An 8,056-nucleotide genomic window follows, 5' to 3' on the forward strand; every position below is an offset into this window, starting at 1 on the left:
AGCATCAATGTGTGGCATGGAGGCTGCACAGCTGCAGAAAGAAAAGCTTTGCAGAGAGTGGTGAAGGCTGCACAGAAATCTGTTGGAGTCAATCTCCCCACCATCACAGACATCTACACCTCCAGATGCAGGAAGAGGGCCACCTGCATCATGAAGGACCCCACCCACCCAGCACACACACTTTTTGCCCCACTCCCCTCAGGAAGGAGGTTAAGGAGCATTAAGTGTAGAACCACTAGACTGAGGAACAGCTTCTACCCTGAGGCTGTTAGACTCATGAATCTCTAACTAGAATAATCACTGTGAAAGACCATATCATGTTGCTGCTGATCTGTTTCATGTTGCTGCTGATCTGTTTCAGTGTTGATGTGTTCATGCGTGCACATCTGCTCACAGACTCATGTTCATGTTTGTGGTGATGTTCAATGTTTTATGTTATGAGTGCTTAGTGTATATTTAGTTGATGTTTTTCTTGGTTCATATCTTAGATGTTATTACTGTTTTTCTTATACATTTTATTGTTGGATGTAACTGGGACCCTGTGTACATAATTTCGCTCCACCACATGTACCACATGAGGTGCGAATGACAATAAAGAAACTCTGACTCTGACTCTCTCTGACTCTGATATAGTTATCTTCAAAGCTCTTGCTCAATAATCCAGGTAAAAAAATCCAACCAAGTAACTCAGGTCCTCTGGACAGTTTGTTTTGTGTGGAGATGTTTCATCTTTCATCCAAAGGACTTCGTCAGTTCGAGGAGCCACAACAAACTCAGTCCCAGCACACTCACATAGTGGATCAACCAATTTGCTGGTGATAAGATGGTGTTTGGGGCCGCCCTCTCCTCTGTCGACTCCTCTGAGGCAGCCATAGCCAAAGTGGTTCAAAACATCAAAGTTTATGCTCAGTAATCCAGGTAAAAAGGGGGAGAGGGCAGGCTCCAGAAACAATCTTATCAGAGTGTGCTGCTTGTGGGACTGAGTTTGTTGTGGCTCCTCGGACTGATGAAGTCCTTTGGATGAAGGATGAAACATTTCAACAACCAAAAAAACACCTGTCCAGATAACCTGACTGAACTTTGTTGGAACACATAATTAAATTCATTTCAAGTTATAATTATACAGTAATCTCAAAAATGTCCATTTATTTTGACAATCATAACTTTGAGACCATTTTAAATAAATCAGAGTAACTGAGGATTGAGGCGTCATTTCGTTTAATCCAGTGTTTGTGTCTTGATGGAAGGATGCTCTCTCACGAGCTGCCGGGCTCTCCTGTCGAGCCCACCGTTATTTCCTGCCTCAGCGGGGGGCAAAGTGGCAGCATTATGGAGCTAAATGTCAAGTGCCTCATTAACATTTGTTTCCCCGTAGTAATTGGTTGCTCTTTATGGAAGATATGAGACCTTATGAGGCGAAAGAGCAGCTGCTTGCCATCAACAGCTTCTGTCACGAGGAACTGAAAACCCAAATTGGCCATTAGTGTCTCCTGACTTAATTAAAGCTTTCTTTTAAAAAACACTGTTTATTAACGTTAACCATGTGTCCAACCAGGACATCGTCCCTCTCGTGCTGATCTTGTGAGACTGATGCTGATGAGACAGATTAACAGATTCTGGACAAGCTTCAAAGGATGCTTCAAAATGGTCAATCTCATCATGGCAAAGAGTTTTATTCACCGCGGTGTTTCGTTTGTACACAATGTGGTGCTCATTCCTCACACTCTTGTAGATTTTTATCTTCATTTGAACACTTGGTTAACGCTGAATAACTCCATCATATCAGAGCTCATTCGTATTATGTGTTTTTTTTTTTTTTGTCTTTCAGATACACCTGGACCTATACATGGACCTACCATTCTATGTTCGTCTGTCTCTCCTTCCTGTTCTCTCAAACCAGCCGGTCAAAGCAGATGGCCGCTTGTCCTGAGCCTGGTTCTGCTGGAGGTTTCTTCCTTTTAAAAGGGAGTTTTTCTTTCCACTGTTGCCACTGTGCTTGCTCAGGTTGGGAGACTGCATCGAAGCCAAGATTCATCTTGTCTGCTGGATTCCTTAGATAGAGAACTACTAATTGGCTTTTATGTATGTGAATGTTTCTGTAAAGTGCCCTGAGACAATTTTGTTGTGATTTGGCGCTATATAAATAAACTGAATTGAATTGAATTATTTTAGAGACTATCCAGACATCTTGATAAGTTTAAAAAGAGTTCCAGTGTCCTTAAAGCACTGATTAGTAACACGCTGGCTTGCAAATTAATTAATTTTTTAATTGTTTGTTTGTATTTAAAGGTGAACATCTCAAACATGGCTAGATAAAATGAAATAAGTTTCAATAAAAAAAAATGTGCTTGGTCATTTCATAATCTCACTTTTCTCATTTAATCTCATTCAGGGTTTTGACTGGGATCAGAAGCACTGGTACTGTGTTAGCCCATTACTGCCTCTAGATGGTGCACAAAAATGTGTGCAAAACAGGAACCTGCACAAAATGTATGACCTCACATGAGGACACATTGTCTCAAGGGCTTATGGGAGAGAAAAAAAACATTAATTTTGAGGAAAACCCATGAAAAGTCTGAAATCCTTCTCTGTGTGTTTTGTCACCTTGTTTCTTCTGATTGTTGTCTCCATCGAGGAGTGATGAGGTGAACTGGAAATACCCCGCTCCGTCCGTCTGTCTTGCGAGCACGATCACTTGAAAAATAAGTGAGGTGCCGACTTCCATTTTAGTGTGCGGCTGCATCTAAAAAAGATCCCTATCAAAAATTGGGTTGCCAAGTCAAAATCAAAAAAGACACACAAACACACACACACATGGCATTATAACTCTTTAGTTTAACGTTTTAAGAGAAACAAACACCACAAGAACATGTAATGTCAGATGTTCTTGGACTGTGAGGTCTCAGTCTCTGATAGAGGACATTTGCAAACTGAGGTGTACCGCAAACCCACCCACACAGACCAGTATTTGCAGTTTGACTCCCATCACCCTTTGGAGCACAAGTTAGGAGTCATCAGGACTCTGTATCACAGAGCAGACAGCGTCCCCACTAGCTCAGGAGCCAGGCAGAAGGAGAAATCCCACACAAAACAGGCTCTAGAGCAATGTGGATATCCTAACTGGGCCTTCCTGATAGCAGAGAAGAAACCCAAGCAGGACTCCAGTCAGCCATCAGGTGAAAAGGAGGAACCCAGACCCAGACCAGTGGTCATTCCATATATTGAGGGAGTATCAGAGAAACTGAGACGTTTATTTTCTAAACATAACGTCCCAGTGGCTTTTAAACCCCAAAATACATTACGGCAAAGATTGGTTCATCCCAAAGATCCAGTCCCCTGGCACAAACAGAGTAATGTTGTGTATGCTGTTCAGTGTCAGGAGGGCTGTGATCAGTCTTACATCGGGGAAACAAAACAGCCACTGGCCAAAAGGATGGCCCAGCACAGAAGTTAAACCCATCGTTAAACAGGGGTGGAGGCCTCCGGGTTCAATTGTCCCCCTCTTACAATGCTGTGATTGCTAGTATCACTCAGCCCTCTGTGAATAGTAAACAGCCATCAGTGTGCTAATGATCCATTGTTAGGCTGATGGTCCTTCTTGAGCATGTGATCAGCTGGTTTTGGTTGTCAGCAACAAAACTGGTTGATCCACTCTGAGAAGGAGCTATTTAAGAGACTGAGCTGAATACAGCACCTCAGACTGAGGAAGTCTCTTGGATGAGAGACAAAACGTTTCTACATTTTTTTGTTGATTTGCTTTGTTTTGTTTTTTTTGAATGTCCAGAGGACCAGATTTAACTTTTTTTAGATGTCAGACTTATTATTATTCTGTGGTTTAAATAATTTTGAAGTGATTAGAAACTCTGTCATGATGATCTAAGTTAGTTATTATTCAACTTATTTATTTATTTTTCACCTTTATTTCACCAGACAAATCCCATTGAGATCACAGATCCCTTGCAAAGTCTGCCTGGACCTGAAGGCAGCCTAACATGAGTGTTTTTGGTCTGTGGGAGGAAACCGGAGTACCCGGAGAAAACTCCCGTTAACACAAGAACATGCAAACACACAGAAAGACCTCAGGTCAAAACCAGGAATTGAACCCATGACCTTCTTTGCTGTGAGGCAACAGTGCTAACCACTAAGCCAGTGTTTCCCAAACTTTTCCATGCCATGACCCCCACAAACAGCATCAGCTTCTGGCTGAGGACCCCCTCACAAACCCACAAACAATGCTACAAAATATGTAAAGAAACATCAACTTTTAGAAAGTTTTAGCTTTTATTCACTATATTCAATTAATTATTACAACTGCTGAGCGTAAACATGTTATTAACTAACATGTTTTAAACACTGTATTATATTCACACTGAAAAAAAACAACTTCTCAACAAACTGTTGACCAGAAGAACAAAACAAAAGAAATCTAACATCTTTCTCAAACATTTATCTGGAAATGACAGATACAGATTGCCATATAGGGCAATTATTATTATTATTACTATTTTTTTTATTTTTGCTTTTTCTATCTTCTTCTCTCCAGCTTTCTGCGGTCCTGTAGCAGCCCCCCAGGGGGCTGTGGCCACCACGTTGAAAAACACTGCACTAAGCCATTATGTTGCTCAATTTGTGACAATTATGAGATACTAAAACACAATTATGTCATTATGTGACAAACTTCTTTCATCATTTAGACAAAGACATCATAATTATGGCTAAGCATCTCTTAATTCTGAGATATTGAGTCATAATAGAAGAACACTGAAATATATTTATGGAATACAGTATAATCTCATTTTTAGAAGGTAGTAAATGATGTTTATGGGATACTAGCTATAAAAAATATGAGCATGATTTAATTAGAGGGTGGCACGGTAGCTCAGCTGGTAGAGCTGTTGCCTCTCAGCGGAAGGTTGCCGGATCAAATCCCGGTCGGGGGGGCTTTCTGAGTGGAGTTTACATGTTCTCTCTGTGCATGCGTGGGTTTTCTCTGGACACGCCAGTTTCCTCCCACAGACCAAAAACATACAAGTTAAACTGATTGGTAACTCTAAATTGTCCCTAGCTGTGAGTGAGAGTGAATGGTTGTTTGTCTCGTTTGTTTCTATGTGTCCCTGTGATGGACTGGAAACCTGTCCAAGGTGTCCCCTGCCTCTCACACAGTGACTGCTGGATATGGGCACCAGTGATCCCCGCAACCCAAAACGGAGAAAGCAGGTAAAGAAAATGGATGGATGGATTTAATTAGATTTTCTCTCATACTTCTGGTTCATTGAAATACACTTGGTCTGAACAGTGTTTATATCTGCTTGTTTCAGCTGCTCTGCAGTCATTCAGACACCCAGAAACATTACATGGTGAGGACTTTTCACTCTTACAATGTAAAACACCTGTACAACTAATTTGTACTTTTGTATATAAAAGTCGTGCATTAATAACTGTAAAAAATCAATTATGACTAAATTCCATTATTACGACCTAGATCTCATCCCATGAGAATGTTAAATTAAACTTGTTAAATTACCTCTCATAATTAAGTCAAGGTAAATTATATTTATGGGATATCTTAAAACTATAACTATAATTATGCACTTTCTCATAATAATAATAATAATAATAACCTCTTTCACAATTATGAGAAGTAAGGATAATCTCATAATGTCGTAAACCTCAGACGGTCTCATGAGGAAAAATAAGCAATGCATTGATTTTTGTCCAGGTTTTTTTTTTTATTTGTTTATTTTGGTGCTGTCAGTAAACATAATTATTTCTAACAAAATCTTAAAATCCTTATGTTTGTAATTTTTTATGTTTAATTTTGTCATGATTGTTTAAAATGCTCCATTACCCCACAGTAACACTTCCCTCCAGTGATTCTTAGTGAAAAATCAACCGGGAGATCCTATTACACGTGAATTTTTTGATCATATAATAATCGTATCTTAAAATAATGCATTCCTTATATTATATATTTTTTATTTTACCTCCATCTTTTAGTTTTCATGTTAGCTATAGTGATGCTTTGATTTTTGCATTAAGGAGTACCTTCAGGAGAATTAATCCTCACAAAGCAAGTGGCACAGACAACATCCCGGGGAGGATGCAGAGAGACTGTGCTGATGAGTTCTGCGAAGTGCTGGCAGACATCTTTAACCCCTCCTTCACCCTGGCAACAGTTCCCACCTGCCTGAAGACTGTCACCATCATCCCATTCCTAAAGAGCTCTACAGTGACTGGTCTGAATGACTATCGACCGGTGGCCCTCACCCCGATAGTCGCTAAATGCTTCGAAAAACATGACTCACATCAAAACAACCATCAGCATCAACAAGGACCCTCACCAGTACACATACCGTGAGAACCGATCAACAAAGGACACCATCTCCTCTGTGGTCCACACTGCACTCACCCACCTGGAGCAGAAGGACTCCTACATCCATATGCTCCTTGTGGACTTCACGTCTGCCTTCAATACCATGATCCCCCAAACCCTGATGGACAAACTATTCACACTAGGACTAAGCCCCTCCATTTGCAACTGGGTACACAAACAGACCACAGTCAGTGAGGATCCACAACGTCTCCTCCTCCACCATAACCATCAGCATTGGCTCCCCTCAGGGCTGAGTGTTGAGCCCTCTCCTGTTCACTCTGCTCACGTATGACTGTGCAGCTACCATCCAGGCTGTCACATTGTAAAGTTTGCAGATGATACAGCAGAGGTTGGAAGCATCACACATCTACAAGCAGGAGGTGGAACACCTGGAGAGCTGATGCAGGAAGAACAACCTGCACATCAATGTGAAGAAGACAAAGGAGATGATTGTGGACTTCAGAAGGAAAAAACACACCTACCCTCCCCAGAAAAATCACTGACACTTTAATTGAATCGTTTATTTAATTAGATCATTGATTTAATTGGATAATTGAGTTTCAGGAAGCTTCAGGATTATTTCCGACTTTCCTGCCAGTCCTGTAAGCTTAATAGACAGTGTAGATTTGCGTTTCAAAACTTTCCCTCCATTTTGGCAGAAAGCAGCGGCCTAAAGCACTGCAGGCTTCTGGGTAATGTAGTTCGTGTGACTGCCTTACAGTATAGGCTTATTGAAAGAAAACTACAAAATGGCGGCGCCTGTCCAAAGTATTTTTCTTTTTAGTTATTTTTTAACCCGCACCGTCCCAATCATGCGAGTACTGTAATATTAAAGTTGACAATCGTTGAAAAACCACAAAAGAGCAAGTCCGCAAAAGTCTAATCGTTAAGTAGAGAGGGACTACTTTATTAAAGTGAGCAGATAATGTGACTTGTGGATTTTTTTCTGTGACTAGTTTTCATGAATAGACATCTATGTATGTGATAAACGTTCATGTACGCAACCTCTCTTGAAATCTGACTTTGCAAATATAAAATACCGGTTAAAAATCTTCTCCTGCATTGAGTGTGGTTATTTTGGGTAAACGACATTAGTGAATGAGATATTCTCCAACAATTAATTAATTAATTCATTCATTCATTCATTCATTAATATGAAGAATATTACTATATAGCCTCTGTGTCAAACCACTATACCACTCATGAAAGAAGACTAAAATATAAGACTTAATTTTCAGCTACCAGATCTGGAGGGTCTGGTTAGTTAAAAAAAAAAAGCTCCAGACAGGAATAAAAGAATATACAGCAGTCTCTCGCTACTTCGCGGTTCGTTTGTCATGGACTTGCTCTATCGTGGTTGTCAAATAAGATTGGACATGACACACAATTGGCTGATTGATGGATGAGCCACAGGATCGGCATGGATTTTAAATTTAAAATAAATTATTTTAAATTATTTAGCACTGCAGAAAAAGCTTCCTCCTGCAGCTGATCAGTTGATCTCGGCTCTGCAGCGGAGAAGTGGGCGTGGCCAATCGTGCTGGCAGGGGGCAGAGGGCAGTCGAGGCAAAGAGCTGAAATCATGACATTCTGTGCTCTCTTAGAGTGTTTAGAGTTTAGAAACATTGTTTAGAATATTGCAAGAATGTGGGAAGGGTTTAAAACGCATCTCTCTCTCTCTCT

Source organism: Nematolebias whitei, chromosome 14 (assembly GCF_014905685.2).
Source record: "Nematolebias whitei isolate Nwh7 chromosome 14, NemWhi1, whole genome shotgun sequence".
Taxonomy (NCBI): Eukaryota; Metazoa; Chordata; class Actinopteri; order Cyprinodontiformes; family Rivulidae; genus Nematolebias; species Nematolebias whitei.